Source organism: Alosa sapidissima, chromosome 11 (assembly GCF_018492685.1).
Source record: "Alosa sapidissima isolate fAloSap1 chromosome 11, fAloSap1.pri, whole genome shotgun sequence".
In the NCBI taxonomy this organism is placed as follows: domain Eukaryota; kingdom Metazoa; phylum Chordata; class Actinopteri; order Clupeiformes; family Clupeidae; genus Alosa; species Alosa sapidissima.
Window position 1 is genome coordinate 17,093,506 of NC_055967.1, and position 18,962 is coordinate 17,112,467.

The following is an 18,962-nucleotide window of genomic DNA, read 5'->3' on the forward strand; positions in this document are numbered from 1 at the left end:
TATGAGTGGTAGAAAGCTAAGAGAAATCTAGCTCGCTAGGAAGTTAGCAATCTTACAAGCATGGCATCTTAAAGAAAAAGCTCAAACTAGATTTGACTGAAATGTAGGTTGTAATGTTTAACGCTAATTTGAAAATTATGTCTAGATGATAACTGCTTAGTAAGGCCCATTCACGCACACACACACACACATTGTTAGGCCATTGTGTTCATGTTTGCGTCAGAAGTGGCCATGATGATTTTGGCAACCATTAGCTGGGGGGCGGGGCGTGAACCATTGAGCTGTTAATTGATTCAGACACTTTGTACCCTAAATACGATAGACTATCCAATAGTGCAGTGGTTAAGACGGATGGTTAGTACCCACAAAGACGTGTGTTCGATTCCCGTGTGTGAACATGTGTGGTCAGCATGCTTGGCTGCAGTACTGAGCAGTGTACTGCAGTCTATGACGCCACGCAGAGTGACATTGGTTCCTGCCGACAGGGCCTGTCAAGAGGTCGGGTTCCCTGTGCGATGGTTCCATACAGATACCACGATGAGAAATAATTTATGCAGTACATAAGTCAAGTGAGACATTATATGGTTATTTAAGAGCATGTTCAACTGTAATTGTTACCCTGGGGTGGTTTACTGAGCTTGCAGTAGATTGAACATGTTGAATTGGAACACTTTCTGAATGTATAATACATTGATTAAACCCCTAACTTTTCATCTTTTTGTCTCCTAGATGAAGTCCATGGTGGTGAATGCTTTGCCTGGAACAATGGCTGTCTGTCAGTTTCATCATCAAGTAGCCTACCCATCCTAGATCTTTACAGGCAGGGACAGGTCTGCTCGGTCAGGTTAGACACTGGTGGCCAGTTTCCCAGACATGGACTAATTCTAGCCCTGGACTAAAGCTATTTAGGTTATCTTTTAGTCAAGGACTATTTTAGTTTGGGATTAGCATTAATCCATGTCAGTGGAAAACATTTAGTGTATTATACATTTTCACAGCAACCATTGCTGTGTAGGTTACAATGATCTGACTCAACAATCATACATTTGAGTTTGCCTTTCATATTTAGTTTAGATGGTAAGATTCCTTTTTGCCCCTTTACAGAGCCTTATTCCCACATCCAGTACATGTACCCTCAACACATTAACACATTGGTAAGACAATTGCCTACATCCAATACATTTTCACTTTGACACATGTGGATGGATGATTACTTAACCAACCTTTAATATACCTATGCACATGTACATTAAGGGCAGGTTCCCATATATGGACTAGTTTTAGCACTAAAAGTGCTTTTTCAGTGGAGATCTTCATTAGAGTTCTCTTTTAGTCCAGGACTGGGTTTAATCCATGTGTGGCCAGCAGCCCTACATGTTTAACCCTGGTGGTGGCAGAGGATTACCATACTGCTGTATTGTTAAAATGATGAGCATCACCATCACTCACAGCAGGGAGTATATTTTGCCATGTATTTAGAGAAAACAGTTGATACATTTTCCCTTACGCTATGGAATGCAATAGACCTCTGAAGTTCGACTACAAAAAAGCTGCCATCTTCAAGATCCGGTATCTTGTGATTTTTCCTATGGGGATTTTGAATTATCGCACCTGTTAAACTCACGGGGACGAATAAGTCTGAAATGCAGACGTTTTGCTCATCACACTTTTGTCCATTGCCTCCGAGTGGGTACTGTGATCTTCGGTACGTTAAGACGGCAAACTTAGATTTTTGCTACCCCAGCGCTAACTTGCAATGCAACTTGTCATAGGTAGTTCGCTTCAATTAACACCCGGAACGTTTTTGTAGGTGAACTTCAGAGGTCTATGGAACCTGATGTACTGAATTGCATAGTAGGCTATAGGTGAAAGTTTTGTCCCAACACACACACACACACACACACACACACACACACTTACACACTCACTCACTCACTCACTCACTTACTTGAATATAGCCCTGCGAATGTGGCGTATACCACCTCCTTCACTCACCACACACACACACACACTTTACTATAAAAGTTGCAGTTTAAGGTTTTTTTTTTCTTCTGAAAGTCTGGGTAGCCCATCTGAATGTGAGAGTAATTTATATGCAATACTTTAAATAAAATATCAAAGTTGTTCTCTCAATGTGCAAAGTCGATTTATGCTCTTTCATGTCAAATAAAACTTTTGGAGAAAAAAAAAACTAATTTCATTGATTACTTGTAACATCCACGTATATCGGCAGAGGATTAGAAAGCTGGAGTCATGCTTCTCTTCTCTATGGCCTCGTTGCCTTAACACCCCACACCATTTTAGTTGCTAAGCGTTGCGTTTATTTCATCCCCCCTGCCATGCAATTAAAATACAGTCCCAAAAGAGATTGGTAGCCCGAAGCCCTGAAAAGTGATGCGCATAGAGGACTTAGCATTAGCGCTATGGACAATTTAGCTCAAACTCATATTTCCCTTATCTCAGCTGGAGCTCTACCCTGGTGACCTGGTATGGGGGTCCTCTTAATTACTCTATTAGCATATAGGTGGACCAGCACCCTGAAGTTATTAACATTTAATTTCTATCCAATTAAGGCTGAAAAAGATGGAAAAGCAGTCCCAAAATTAAAAGGGTTTGTTGAAAGAAGTGGGCTATTCTTATTTTAAGGAAAACAATTTTCTCCTACAAATCTCAAAGCTGAGGAAATGCTCACTGCCTTGGCAAACACCACACCTAGGCCTATCTAATTGAGATTTTGCCTTGTACAGTTAATGAAGGTCTATGCGAATTCCTCGCAGTGCAAATCTACATAGGCTTTCATGCATTGACCGGTCACGCTTAGTCAGCGCGTCGGGGTATAATGAAGTATTGTTTAGGCGTGTTCTTGAAGATGGCTGGGGTTTTAAATTGGCAGATAACATTGACGACAAGCCCGCATTAATTGTGAACGAAAATATGTGAGCCTTTTGGTTTAAACAAGGCTTCTTTCATGTTGTAGCTCAGACAGCATAATGTCTTGTATTTTGTAGCCTACGATATGTTATGTATAGTTGCAAATTATCACATGTTTGGATGGATGAGTAGAAAGCTACAGAGAGTAAAAATAAATGTCCAGTTTTCCATTTCCATGTTTCTTCCGATCCGTATTCTTCAGCGCCGCTGCGTGTGACGTCACTTTAGTTTAAAACGGGCCGCGCTTGACACAGACTGGGAGAGCAGCTAGGATCGAGCGAGGGGATCGGAGAGATGCTTTTTGACGCATCACACAGCCAACCAGAGTCAGCCTCTGAGCAGTGAAAGCAGATCAATACACACCAAGTCCCGGCAAACTCGCGGGTGTCTACACATATCCACTGAGAACGTCGGTCTCTCCCTCAACTGGAGAATGACAGGGCGAATATAGCCTAATAAGCTTGGAAGCTGGAGGAGTTTACAGCGCAGGTAGGCTATCATTCATACCTCCAAACGTAGCCTACGCTTGCCATTCTCCCCACAACTAAAACCTCGTATTCTCTTGCACTTGCACAGTCTATATGTTAATTATTTTTTGTTTCTTTCCCTAACAAGTTTGTCTAATAACGGGGGACTGGTAGCCTAAATAATACTTTCGTATCAGCCAAATATAGACGAAGCGATGCTTGTATTTTTTTGGAACAGGATGGCCATTATTTCAAGTGACAAGCAACTAATATCGACGGTCAAATAGCAATAGGCTATATATAAAAAATATTACGACTAATACGACGGCCACAAGAATGCAGTGAGTAGCGAGTGCTTAGTATGAACATCTCGACAGCCTGTCGAGGCAGTTTTTGAACATTTATCCGGTAGGGTAAGACTGTATTGCGTTGTTTAATGTTGTGGTTTATCAACATTATGTAAACTGTAATAAGCAATAGCCTATAGACGGCAAGGTATTGATTTGTTGAATAGCCGAAGTGCATATTAGAGCCTGTAGAATGAAGTGGCGCGTTCTTTGGTGTCATGTTTTGGTTTGATGTCAAGTTGAACTTAACAAGCAGCAAGGATTATGCCCGAGTTTTATGGAATAATCAGATGAAAAGTGATTTATATTTTGTTCATAATATACATACATATTACATCAGTAGAGTCATCGCATATTGCAAAGTTATTGTGTTGGTAGCATAGGTCTGCAACTCGGAGACCCAAAGGGCCATGCGTCCGACAATGCAACCCCCCTGCAATGATCGATTCCCAATCAGATACCGAGGAGCTGGTCTAATTAAAAAATCTTGCGGATAAAATAGAACATCCTAACGCCTCCCCAAATTAAACCAATAGGCTTGGTGTGCATGAAATTGTAGTATATCAGTCACATCAAATAGACTTGTATATCCCCATGTGCCGTCATTAAGCTGCAAGTGCATTCTTAAACTAATGAGAACTTGTCATAGAGATTGTTAACTAGTAGCCCATTAGATTCAACTATGGCAAAAGTTGTCACTTTCCAGTTACAGAGTAGGCGGCTCAAGGGATTTTAAGTAGCCTTGATGTCTCATTTGATTAGAATCTGTTTTAAAGAGTGTTAATTTTAATGATCACACTTTTCTGATGTAACCCCACTGTTTGCACAGCAATAGGCCCAACATCGTCAGGATATTTATCGGAACCGACAGGGGGGTCATATTTGCCTGTGATTAGTTGAATAGTTGTCCTTCACAACAGAGGGCGTTGAAAATAGAAAGAAATCGCTATTGATTCACAGCGCATGAAGGCTATATCATATAGGCTACGCGAAGTTCTTTTACTCTGCATTTTAATTGTGTTGTCGCTAGGTGGCTCTGTTGAGCAAGGCATAGGCATGTTGCCAGGTCTTGAGAATTGAACCAACATTCTCATCGAGTTTGTTTGCTTAATTAAGACATTCTCTATGGTGTTGATTGAAACTGAATGACTGAAATATGGAACAAAATCACAGTGGGTATATCAAACTGATAATGCTGAAGGACTATGAGTTGTAAGCATGAACAAGCTTTGTTAAATGACTGTGTGTGTATGTGTGTGTGTGTGTGTGTGTGTGTGTGTGTGTGTGTGTGTGTGTGTCATTGCTGAGGCACCTGCTGTTTCTGTGTTCAGTGTGCGTTGGTGTTGCACAGCTATCATCATGAGGTATAGGGGCTGGTGCAAGGCAGAGGGCAGGCTTTAAGGCATGTCAATAGACCAATGATATCATGACCACCTTTGTCAATGCATGGAGTTTTAATGAGTGGTTGTTGTCTGTATAGAATGTCCTTGGAGGCCAACTGCTCATGGAGAGAATGCAGCGAGAAATATAATGATGTGCGCAGTGTTGCTATTCTTGAAACAGAGTATCAGTGTGTAAGGGCATGGGTTTGATTCTGACCTGGAGCCACTGATTAAAGTGTATACCACACATGTGCTGTCAGCTGCTTTGGAGAAAAAACCTAGTTTTAAAAAGTAATTTAATGTAAGTCTGCATACACCCCCAAACTTCCAGCTAAAATCAACTTGACAGTTTACCCAGTTTTGCCTGAGGATGTATAACTAGTTACATCAGTAGATGGTAGTGATTGAGTCACCCACTAATTCTCACTACCTCCCATGTCAGTTTTTACGATAATGAGGTGTTTGAACTGTTTCCGTCCTGAAAATAATAACCATAATAAAGCTAATAACAAAACACCTTGGCCATGATAACTCTAAATGTGAAATTGGTCCTCACAGAGTCATGAATTTTGCAATTTACACAACCCCCCCCCCCCCCCCTGCATAGTTTAGCACGCTGAAGATTGTGTATTAGTGCACTTTGTGTACCCTGCGGAGGGGCACAAGATGGAGAAAGGTAAACAAGGCAGAAAAACAGTGTGGAGAAGCAAGACTGCATGACCTTGCTCTTAGACCAAGTGCAAAGACTACACTTTTTACTGGAATAGAGGCTCCCTATTCTGTCACTAAATTGTGCTTATTTATTATTTGTGTGTGTGTGTGTGTGTGAATGAAAGCGTATGAGGAGTGGGTGGGTCATGTGCATCCATGCATGCTGCCCATGTGTTGCCAGGCAAACCGCATTATTGCAATTTGTCAAAAAGTCATTTGTCATAACTGTACTTTGGCAATGCAGTAAAGTAGCTTTTGTTTTCGGTCCCAAAGAGCTAAGCTTTTAGTCTAATTAAACAGCTTCCTTGTTGGGTATATGGTCATCAGTGGCAAGTCTTTTGAGCAAATGGTTATTCCCTCAGAGCAGCAGATCAATCCGTTTTTATGACTGTTTTGTTAATTGCATGTTATTATATAGTTTTTTTCCTCAACTTGAACATGAACCTTTCAATAAATAAATGTCAGAGTGGCATTTTTTATATATTTTTGGGACTCTGAAGCAATTCCAAACAAATTCTTCATTATTGTAGAGTGAGGAAAATTGTAGTAACAGAAACAAGCCACAAAGGAATAAAGTGTTGACATGATGTCTTCATGTCACTTGGACTCTCGCTGACCACCCTGAATGGGTCATTCGTTATGGCTTCAAAGCTCTAATTCAAAAGTGCTGTTTGTGGACGCCCTTCTTAATTTTTCATTTATGGTGATGTGAAGGTTGCAACCTCGACGCGTTGCGTTTGGACAGGGGGGTATTATCTTCAAACCTAAATCCCCCACAATCCTTGGTGGACCGAAGGATGAAGGGGCGAAGCGCTGCTCTGCTCGACTCACAGTGGCCACTGAGTTTCCAGCTGTCCACGCTGATAGTTTTGCCCTCAAAGACGATTCATGTTGACAGACCATAATGAGAAAGAAGTCAAAGGCTGTTTTTTTTTTATGTTTCGTTTGCCAACCAGTCATTCTTCCCAAGGGGTGGAGGGGAAATGTTGTTCCCTTTTTTTCGTGCGCCGTATACAATCGGCCTGCAGTGGTGCCAGTTCACAGTCTAGTAAACCCTTTCAGTTGGAAATCCTGATGTTTGCCTCAATCAATACACTTAATTAGTGCTGATTAATGAAGAAGCTCTGCTGTCGACTGCTGACGAAGGGTGGAATTCCCAAGGACAAAACGGATCGGCATTCACATCCACAGCACAGGCCGCGCTTTAAATTCTCCTCCAAAACTTTCTGTGTGGAGTTGAGCATTTATGAGTCGTGTTTGTGCTTTGCTGAAATGATCAGACGCAGATGTTTAAATGTATAATTGAGTGTGTGTTTATTTGTGGATACGCAGCATACACGGCTGTGTGCTTGTTTAAATATGTGTGTTTGCCTTCTGCTGCTGTTTTGCTCAGAGCTCTACAATTGCAGGTGAGGCTGCGATGTTATGATTGTTGTCATAACATACGCTGCACATTTACTGTTGTCTCATATTTTAAATTAATGTCAGAGAGAGGAGACATTTTGTGTCTTAAGACCTCAGGTAAAATACAAGCATAATAGAATAGATTGGGATAACATTGTCCAAAACATTGCCGTTCAACTGCACAATTGAAGCAACATTTCATTATCAGCCTGGCAGGAAAGCATCAAGAGGGGAGAAAATCTAAAACTGCAGAAGCTTTCAATGAACCTGAAGGCTCTCTCTCTCTCAGTGGCTCATAATGTTTTGATTCCTAGTGTTAGTATTGAGGGGTGTGAAACAGTACTTTAGCTCAGAGCCCAGAAACATCTGTGAGGGAAAACGCGTGATGAGCGTAGCGAACAGGAGCGGAGAGCAGTGGAGGAGGGTAGTTTAGCGGAGCATCTGTGTCTGCGATCTGGCCCAGATCAGCGTGATGGAGAGCGTCAGATTTCACACTGGCCGGCGCGGGCTGCTGCTCATGCTGCCGACGCCGCCATAGGGATCCAGTCCAGCAGGCCTCGCTCGCCTGGCCACTCCACTCCACGGCGCTTTGAAAGACTGACAATGTCATAATTGATTTAGTTGGTTGTTTAAATAATTGACTGGAGGAAAAGTTCCTTGAGAGCTGAGCAGCCATAAAGATGTGGGGGAGGGAGAAAGAGGGGAGGAGAGAGGGAATGAGATGAACAGCTAGAGACAGAGGGAGAGGGAGGGAGAGAATACAATCTAGAGAGTGGAAGAACAAGTGAGAGAGAGGGAAAGAGAATTCAATGAAGAGAGAGTGAGAAAAAGAATTACATGAGGAGAGATGGAGCTAGCAGTGAGATGGGGGAGGGGGGTAAATGTAAGAAGGAAAGAGAGAATGAAATGAGAGGTAGAGTGAGTAAGAGAGCGAGAGAGAGGGAGAGAGACTGAAAGGAGAGAGCGAGCCAGGAGAGGGCTGGCAAGAATGCAATGTCAGACAATAGGCGGTCTGAGGTGTTCAGTGTTTGTTCAGGGGCCTGTAAATCATGCCTGCGTTAGGGCTTTGTTGGCCCTCAGATTTATCTGCATAGCAGCCAATTACGGCTCCGGGGCCCCCGTATAAGAGTAATGGATCCAGCAGGACAGCCGGGGGGGCAGGCCTGGACACCCGCATCCTCCCTGAGCCAAGCACGGCCAGGCTGACGGGGGGAGAGGAGTCGGAACACACAACACTACAGGTTCCTGGACATCTTAGAGGCCACTGGTGAATTATCACTGAGGATTAATTGTGTTCTAAGGGATTGTGATTTTCTTTGTTGATGCTGTGTGTGTGTGTGTGTGTGTGTGTGTTTTCTGTTGATGGGAGAACATCAGTAAATGCAGTGCACACTACAGCTCTGATTTACTGACAGATGGAACTTAAGTGCAGTTTTAAATTTACCCAGGAAATAATACCCAGGCTGTTCTGAAGGTTATAACTTATGCTTACTAGACGGCACTAAACAACATGCATGATATGCATGCAGAATGTATGGAGCACTCAGTGCATTGGAGTGGCTTGCGTGCGTGTGTGTGTGTTTGTGTGTGTGCGTGTGCCCCTCTGCATGTAGTTGCTGATTTGAGTTGTGTTTAGTGGTCTGCTAAGGAAAAGGAAGAAAAGGCATTTTGTGTTTGCAAGTAAATTTATGGATTCTTATCTGGTGTCGGCAGTGGACAGTTTTTGACTGCTAAATACATGGATAGATAGTTAGTTCCCACTGGATGCACTCCCCATCAGAGAGCCCCTGATGAAATTGCAAACCCTGACCTTTATTCTGCAAATGAAGCTGTTTTCTCAATGAGCTGACGGATAGATGCTGTTATTTTAGCAAAAAGGCACTGAACATTATACATAGAGCAAATACCCCCGAGCCATGGCAGCTGCATTAAAAAATGTTAATGAAAAATGCAAGCGGGCCCAGTGAACTTTGTTAAGTAAGTTCAGCCTCCATTTTGGAAACCTTGATCTGATTTACATTTTTTCATCTCCAGAGATGGAGAGAGGAATTAAAATAAGTTTGTATGTCCTCCCCCAAATTCTTCTCTCTTATTTTCTCTCTTTCTCTTACTCTCTCACTCTGTCTCTCTCTCTCTCTCTGTTCAATTTCAGTTTAATGCATGCCTGCCAACACTCCCGAAAATTAATAAATAAGTTTAAATATAACTGTACAGCTCAGCCGGGTATGCATGTTGTCACTAAGTTTGGTTAAGAATGCTGATGGCATTTGGGATAAAATATTTTTTTAATAGGCTACACACGCTCTCCGACTGGGAGTTTTTGTAGTGTTGGAGACTCAGAGCATATCGGCAAGCTGTCGGTTGGTGCGTAAAGTTTGCCTTGCGCTAAAGCAGTTCCTGCGCAACTTCATTCGTTTTCCTGGACACAAACCCACGAGGATCATTAAAGTGTAGTTTCACCAACTGGCAGGTTAGCATCACTTTTTCAAATGTGCACCGAAATGTGTCCAATAGGCTACCCATTTACCAAATTACATTTGCTGCCAGGGCTAGTCTAGCAACTCTCCGTTGGCTTGTGAGCTCGAAAAATTAAACTTCTATCAGGCCAATCAAATCGTGTATAGAGTCGTTGGTGGGCTTAACATAATGATTGATGGCATAGTTGCAACGTTTTGGCTTGAATTCCCTGCTACTTGAAAACAAATAAGGTAATGTTGCTGTTGGCGAACAGTGTGACACGAGTTAAGCTTTTATTAGTCAACTAGCTCCGCTGGTGGGAAACGCATGGGACTAGCGCTGTCCTATTGCGTGCAGAGGGAATTTGAAAGACAACCGATTATCCCGCCCCTCGGACTGAGTACTGCGAACGGTGAGTGCCCAGACCCTACATTTTAATGTGGGTCTGGCTCGTCAGGCTAGCAGAACCCGCGTTAAAATAGAAAATTACATTTGGGGTTCTCAAAGAATTCTATGGCCCACTCAATCTATGACAAGGTAGGTTAGTTTAAGACAGCATCATTGAAAGCAGTCAATACAATATGTGATGTCCAGTGAATTATTTAATTGTGCTTTTGACATTAAATAGGCTATCTTAAACATACGCATTTACACGGTCAGTTAGGCTATTCTCTGCCAAGAAAGGTCTCGGACGCAGGCGCTTAAGTATTGCTCTTTTTTTTTTTGTTATTACAGTTCTCTCCTCCTCGTAAGCCTCGACTACTCCGCCTCTGAAAAATATGGTGCTCTTCCTTTCGCCGGTTTCACTCATGGTTTCGACTCTCAATAGATGATGCCTTTATAAGTTCGCCGTGAACGCGCACAACTCTAGGTTATCTAACACAGTAGTAGAGTACAGCAAGCATCGGGCTAGTGGAATAGTCTACTCCAGAATTACATGTGTATAAATGTAACAAACAACCCCCCCCCCCTTTCATTGGTATCCAATGTCCATCCATCCATTCAAAACAGTTTACAAATATACAATTGTATCAAATATATATTGTGGTATGGTGATGTGTTTCTCTGTTCCTAACTTTTATAATATATGTGAGTTTTCCTTCATTTGTTGGACTCTGGGCAAATATTGCTGGCCTTTGTTATAAGATTCACCTCTGGGGTCAGTATATTGAGAGAAACTCAGCACTCAGAGCACTCTGAGAGGAAATGCAGCTCGGTATTGCTCTCTCATGTCTATAAAAAATTTGAAGAATTTGCTTTTGATAAAAGATTAATGGAGTCTCTTCATACATTTGAAATGATCCCTCCACGTTTTTCTATTTCTGGATGGATGAGTTTTCAGGTTTAAGAAATACCTTCCAATAATTCCAACAATTTTATCCATTAGGTTTGTTTGTGACTTCACAGATTTGCATTTGTATGTGTGCTGCAATGAGGATATTGTTGGTGCAGAAGTAGTGTATTTTTTTGTCCTATATAAATTAGCGACTTTTTGCATTAACTGTTCGTAACCCTTCCTCAGTCCTGGGGGTCAGGTACCCAATAGCGAGTGGAAGTAGCTTACTATACTAGCCCTCTCGAAATGCATTTTGGTTATAATATAGTGACATTGTTGGCGATCTTGTTGATCTCACAAAGGGGTTTGGGCTTCTTTTGATTTTATAGGACCTACTCTCTCTCACTATCTCTCTTGTTCTCCTGGTCTCTTAGTGTTCATGTTTGGTTGTGTGGGCCGGTGGTAGTGTAGTGCTTAAGGAGCTGGGCTAGCATGCAGTAGCCTGAAAAGTTGTGGGATCAATTCCTGGCCTCCACCGTTGTGTCCTTGACCAAGGCTCCCCAAGTTGCTCCGGGGACAATGTAATCCCTTGTAATAAAGTTGACATGTTTAAGTCACTTTGGACAACAGTGTCTGATAAATGAATAAGTGTAAATGTGTCTTTTCTTCGACTGTTTTTTTGCACACCTTACTTTTATGCCTTGGATGTTGTCAGTTGGAGAAAGTGACATTCCCAAGTGAATATTCACAGATGTTTGCTCCATTTTTAATCAATAAGTAACCAAGAGGTCATTGTTTACATCACGTTTGGGAGCTAATGTCCCCAATCTAATTTAGCTGAACATATAAAAAACAGTCTTAAAGCTATGTTGTGTCAGACATATTGTAAAATTTAATTAAAGTCAGGCTGGCTGCCGTCTTTTTTGTTCTCATGAAATAAGCCCATTAATATTTTATTAGTCTCTAATAGCGGAGCAGATAAATCCAACAGAGATTGTTTGCCACATAATTAATAGAAACGCTGCGACGAACTTGGGTGTCGCTCCGCACCCCCCAACACCTGCAGTGAGATGGATTAGCGGAGACTCCCGGCAGGAAAGACGCGGAGAGGAAACTGAGGGACGAGTCTCAGATTGGCAGACCAGAGGACCTTTGGCTGTCCCCTGAAGTCCTTTTAGGGCACCTCTTGTATGGCCAATTGTATGGCACAGTCTCTGCAGTGTACAGTGTTGAATAACCCCCCCCCCCCCCCCCCCCCCACACACACACACACATCTCCAGCCCTCCACCCCCTCGATTAATGCACTCATCAGTTCTTTTCTCCTTTTGGCTGCTAATGACAGGCTCGCCGCTCCCTCCCCATCCACCCAGCCCCAGCCCCAGCTCCCTCAGGGGAATCGGACGACTTTTTTCAGATACTGCTGATGTCTACTGTTGCTGCTTACAGATGCCACTTTATTTCCATCAGAGGAGTATTAGCACGAAGGCCCCCTCCACACACTCAAACACACACACACAGCACACACACACACACACACACATACTGACACACACACATGAGTGCACACACACACATATGTGCACGCACACAAGCACACACACATGCGCATTGCGTGCCCACACACACACACATACTGACACACACACATGAGTGCACACACACACATATGTGCACGCACACAAACACACACACATGCGCATTGCGTACCCACACACACACACACACACACACACACACACAGATCAGGCGGCCCAGGAGAGCTGCCTTTACAGAGAGCTTAGTCAAAGGCGTCCAAGCACGGCTGATCACTGAGAGGATGCAGTTGGAGCTGCATTGACAAAGTAGGAAATGAATCATGAGTTCCAGAATGAAATTGGGAAATGCCTCCTCCACCAGCCCAATCTATAGCTAATCTCTGACTAGCGACTGACTGAGCTACAGTGTCGTTTCAGACAGTCGCGACTGCTCGCCTACTGGAGCGTGGTGTGTATACAATCATGAGTCCCTCGGTAGCAGTTGTCCACCATTCACTCAGAGCAGAGTGGCCTAGAACGCGCAGCAGAGCTGATAGGTTGTGCGGTTCTTCACGTGAGCCTCTAAAAATACACAAGAACGATAGGTCAGTTAAACTGCCACATCCTTCAGTGCCCATAGACAATTCACTCACTCGTGGTCCCTCTGTGGTCGTGTCCATTATAAAAACTGATGTCCTGGGATTTCCTGCCCTGTTGAATAAAACACACTATGAAAAGAGAGTCTCTCTCTTTCTCTATATTTCTCTCTCTCTCTGTGCCTGGTGCATTATTGTAGCCGTAACTCAAAGCCCAGCCTGCGAGCGTGACATCGTCACCAGGGCCGTGCTTGCAGAGCGACCGTGCTGCTGCTGCTGCCGCTGCTGATATGGGTGATGTGGTCATATCGTGCTGGCGACCAAACTAAATCAACACTTCATTACATTAGCGTAGCCCCATTATCTCTGTGCCCACGGCCTCTGGAGACAAATGGGGAAGCCATGGACCCGACGCGGGGTTTGTCAGAGTGCACACACTGACACAGGCCTCTGTGTTGCTCTCCTGGCCCCGTAAGAGGTCATCAACATAGTGATGTTGGAGCTGTTTACTCTGTAGTCAGACACACACACACACACACACACACACACACACACACATACCTAACACCTGTTGTGTTTCTTAATAAGGGTATATATATGAGGCTTGTTTTTACTGATGGCTGAAGAGAGAGCCGAGTCGGCTGGGAGTCGTGGTGTTGTTTTGGCTGGCGTGTCTCCGGCGTTAGGTACACTATATAGTCTGTAGCTATAGGCGTAGTGTCTCTGGTGATAGGTACACTATATAGTCTATAGGCGTTAGGTACACTTAATAGTCTATAGGGGTTAGGTACAGTATATAGTCTATAGGCGTTAGGTACACTATATAGACTATAGGGGTTTGGTACACTATATAGTCTATAGGCGTTAGGTACACTATATAGTCTATAGGCGTTAGGTACACTATATAGTCTATAGGCGTTAGGTATACTATATAGTCTATAATGATCTCTCTCTCTTGGCTTGTGAGTGGAGAACGGGAGTGCTGATGTCTTTATCACTGCGGAGTGGAGACATTAGTCATTCTGAGCCAGCCTCTGAGTACTGAGAGAGTGGAGAGCTCTCTCTCTATCTATCTCTCTCTCTTCCTCTCTGTCTCCCTCTCTCTCTCTGTCTCTGTGCACGGTTAATATTCTCTCCTGGAGAACATAGCATTCCTTCAGCCAGAGAGGCTGGTTTTGACATGAAACTCCTTCAGTAGTGGTGGTGTCGAGACGAGAGCTTAATTTCTCACACATAAACTTTGACAGCGTGCTGAAGCGGGGGATAGGTGCGGGTGTGTGTGTATGTGTGTGTGTGTGCGTGGGGATCACCTGGGTGGAAATTGGTTTTTGTGTTTGCTGTCTGTCCCGGGGCCGAGTGAGGATGGTGAGTGGAACTAATGCACACACACACACACACACACACAAATCTGTGTGTGAGAGAGGGAAAAACTGAACAGACACGAGTATCTGTCACAGACAGCATCTGAGGAGGAGAGAGTTTGAGCCGGCTGCCCCAAGTAGAGCGATGAGCTCTGAAAAGGATTCGGCCCAGAGCTCGCACTGGACAGGACTTATAATGTATGACAGACACTTTATAGTTTATGAATAAAGTATACAGTGCAGTGAGCATAAATAAAGTTGAATGGTTTTTTAATGTCGTTTAGTTTTGCCATTGTCAGTGTCATTTGAGGCTAAGGCCTTTTCCAATAGCCTGGTAGTGTAATCAGACGCAAATCCTCTTGAATAGTGGCTGCCCACTGTCCATCTGAGGCTTGTCTCCAGTCATTGCATACTAATGGGTGTAGGGTGCATACGAATGAACCTCGGGTTCATTTTGGCACCATTGCACCAGCCTTTTACCAATCGACTCTGACCACTACAGGGTGGTTAGACTTCCTACTGATGATGTAAACTGAGCTGATACATTAGCGTTTTCTTGAAGCCTTTTGGCAGTAAGGCCAAGTCCATCCTTTGGCTCTCGCGTTTTAAAAATGAATGGAATGTTAATGTCAAAGAATTTGGACTCTGATAGCCTTGCTTCAGAATGCTCCTTGTCCAGTCAGATGTTAATAATTCATTTGTCTGAATCGTAATGTTGTATAAAGCCAATAAAGTCATCACAAGAAGAGAGAATATAATATGGGAAAGAAAAAAAATTAATTCTTTCATTTAAGTGACTTGTAATTCTTTTTTCTGTACTTGGTCTCAAGTACTCAAGTCAGTAATCCATTGGAAGAAATAGTGAACTCAGTAAAATATTTTAATGTAACCATGCAACCATGTAGGCCAGTTACAGAATAGAAACGAATGTGTTAGCTTATAGCTAATGTAAATGTGAAATCCCATAGAGATGCTAAAGGTTAGCATAATCGATAGAAGAAGATATTTAGAGCGAACTTCAGTCTGTTTACGAAAGGGTTACATAAGAAGAGTTCTTTGTTTACAAATGACTGTTAAAATGTTCAAATGCTAATGTTTTTCTCATATAATACCGTGTAGGAAAAACACGTGACTGTTTAACTCATCAATGCCACTTGAACGCTACTTGAAGTAGCTGCACAAAATAGCCTAAACAGTGCATACCATCTAGCTTGTCACACGCACGCCAATGACGTGGATAGCGCTTAGGCAGTAGGCTACCTCCACCTACTGGTTAGGACTGTGTGACCGTGCAACAATTTGATGCCCTTGGGGTTGTTGGCGATTTTACAGTCTTTTTTATGCCAGACATGTTAATCTCCCAGAGTAGGAAATCATTCAAAGTAGGAAATATGTGCTTGCTTTTATTGAAAGGCTGTTTAGATCATCAGCACGGATCCTATCCTTATCTCATAATTACGAGATAATTATCTCGTAATTATGATATAATTGTAATTATGAGATAATATCTCGTAATTATGAGATACTATCTCGTAATTATGAGATAATTATCTCATAATTACGAGATAACCTGATTTTTTTATTATTATTATGTGAATGCAATGCGCCACCGTAGACATCACACACACATTCACCAACAGCAGAAAAAAGTAATTAAAAGTATATAATATAAAAAACACAACTAAGCAATAAGGACAGTAGAAGATAAAGAATATACTAAATATACTAAAATATAAATTATACTAAATAACACTTAATCTAAATCAATTCTAAGAACAGTATCCAAATAGTGGGTGATTAATCAAGAGGCGCTTGCAATGACTGAGGCAGGGACTGAGCCTGTGATTCTCTGTGTATAGTAAGGTAAGGTAAGGTGCTCTGTGTGAGTGAGTGTCATGGTGATGGTGCAAATGAGTAAGTCCAACAGTACAACAGTGCAAGAATAAAGTCTAGAAATATAAAGAACTGTAAAATATTAGAACTGTAAAATATTGTGAATTTATATTTTATAATATTTGGTCTGTGAAGATTATTCAGTAATCCACTAAAAGTGTAATGAATATTTGAATTTAGTGAGTGTGTGATGTACATACACCCAGCGTGTGGTTTCAAGCTGTGGTGTTTGTAATTGTATATTTTAATGACTTGTTTGCTTCATTACTGTTCATTGTGGTGTTTTTTTCATTACATTAGACTGAGTTACCACACAAACAGTCATCTGTGCTTTAGGCACATCATTTGCCAATTTGTATGTCTGTTCACATCACTCTTGTTAGCGTTAGCTCGCTTATTATGCCCTCTCATCTTCCCGTCTGTTAGCGAAACTCCCTGCTCTCCACTGTCACACACATCAGCCCTGTCTTCCCCCCGGAGCTTTGGAAAGGCCAAAGCTGGGGCCACTAAAGCCCGCATGCCGTTTCATTGATATTCCCCTCACACAGCTGACCGGCCGCCGCTGGAATCTGCATGAAAATGGATGGCCGTGGCGCGTCCGGTCGGGCGCCCGCCTCAGAAAACGGGCATGGCACATTACGTCTGCACGCTCTCGTGTGACAGACGCTCGCGCGTTTGACAAACGACCTGCAATGACCTTTAATGGCGTGTGGAGAGTATGAGCCTCCCTCCGTCCCTCGCCACGCCAGGCCCGCCCGCTCACCCGCCATCGCAGTTTAGCGTCGCCGAGTGCGGTGCCATCTCCGCAAAGCGTCACTCCCCAGACAGCCGTGGAGGCTGCGCCTAATGCTCCCTGTCCAACACAAACATATCTGCCCAAAGACAATGGAGAGTGAATAGACAGGGCAGTGTGTCAAGCCTGGGGGATGCTATAGGAAACAGACCTCAAACGCATCTCTGGGTTTTCACAGTGTGCTGTTTTTAGTCAGACAGAAAGAGACTTGTGCTCAGGATTTAGTTCTTTCATCCTGTCAGCCTCTTAAAAAGGTGCTAAAAGTGTTCCAAGTATTTTTCTCCCCACCTCACGCCTTTAGCCTCTACTGTAGCTCTTCTCTCCTCTTCCCTTTTCTCATCTGCTCTTCTCTTTTCTTCTCTCCTCTTCTTTTTTCCTCTTCTCTCATCTGCTCTTCTCTTTTCTCCTCTTCTCTCATCTCTGATTCTCTTTTCTCCTCTTCTCTCATCTGCTCTCTTCTCTCCTCTTCTCTTCTCTCACCTCCTCTTCTCTTTTCTCCTCTTTTCTCTTTTCTCATCTTCTCTTTTCTCCTCTTTTCTCATCTTCTCTTTTCTCCTCTTCTCTCATCTGCTCTCTTCTCTTCTCCTCGCCTCTTTGTCAACACTTGGCTTATGACGCCTCAACACCTTCCTTTTGTCCGTCCACGGTGTTTAAGGCAGCACAACTGTGGTGTGTGTCTGTGTGTGTGCGTGTGTGTGTGTGTGTGTGTGTGTGATGGATCTGAGTGTTATTGGGGAACTGCTGTTCATTGCATGGCCTTAAGCCTTCTGTGCTTATTCAGCAGCCAAGGTCTGTAGCCTGCGATCAATGAGCAGCAGTCAGAGTGTGAATGGAGTGCGCTTTGATCCGCACCTGAGATATAACACGCCTATTGCCACTTACCCAACACACACACACACACACACACGTACATACCTACTGCCACTTACCCAACATTAACACACATACGTACATGCTTGCATGCACACTCATACGTACATATGCACATATATATGCAATTACACACGCTGCATGAATAATGCCCCCCGCCACACACACACACAGACACACACACACACTGATCACCCTAGTCTCTGTATAACCACAGGGTCCTCAAGCGAGGGTGGGGCAGAGAAAAGGAGGAGGAGGAAGGGAGGGGGAGGGAGGGGGCTTCAGAGCCAGGGACACTGACCATCAGAGTCGAGTATAGGGTCAGGTCCAGCAGCACTCGAGCCGAGTAGCCCCTTGAGCGTACTGCTACAGCCACCTACTGAGAACTTGGAGAGGAGGCTCCTACTTGGAGGAGGAAAAGGAGGAGGAGGAGGAGAGGGCAACTGAGGAAGATAAAGAGAGGGAGAGAGAGGAGAGTAGACGGTAAGATTATTTTAAATTGGCAAAACAAAATCTCTCCATCTTTCTCTCTCTCTCTCGCTCTTGCTCCGTCTGTGTGTGCGTGTAAAGGAGCACAAACAGTGTGTGTAAGGTGTGTGTGTGTGTGTCTGAAAAAAGGCAGTGCAGAGTTTCAGTTGACATTCTTTGAAGGTTGCAAATGAGGCTTATTAGTGTGTGCAAAAGAGGGGAGAAGGAGAGGGAGGAAATGTTACTGTGAGATTGTTTCAGTGTGCCACCAACTGGGCCTTGGGAGTGTGTGAGAGAACATCAGAAAGCATGTGTATTTGAGAGAGAGAGAGAGCATCAGAAAGCATGTGTTTTTGAGAGAGAGAAAGAGAGAGCGTATAATGTGTATTTGAGAGAGAGAGAGCATCAGAAAGCATGTGTATTTGAGAGAGAGAGAGCGTCAGAAAGCATGTGTATTTTGAGAGAGAGAGAGAGATGGTCAGAAAGCATGT

The 18,962-nt window shown here is 43.3% G+C and overlaps 1 protein-coding gene and 1 non-coding gene across 2 annotated transcripts in view; both read left to right on the top strand.

The window, feature by feature from the left end:
* Positions 1-18,962, top strand: part of megf11 (multiple EGF-like-domains 11) — a 188,667-nt gene that overhangs the window by 13,055 nt on the left and 156,650 nt on the right. Inside the window, exon 2 of the mRNA XM_042110215.1 lies at positions 3,283-3,420. The gene's annotated coding sequence lies outside the window, so the exon portion shown is untranslated. The remainder of the gene's footprint in view (positions 1-3,282; positions 3,421-18,962) is intronic.
* On the top strand, positions 400-530 carry LOC121724738. Its single transcript, XR_006035289.1, has one exon.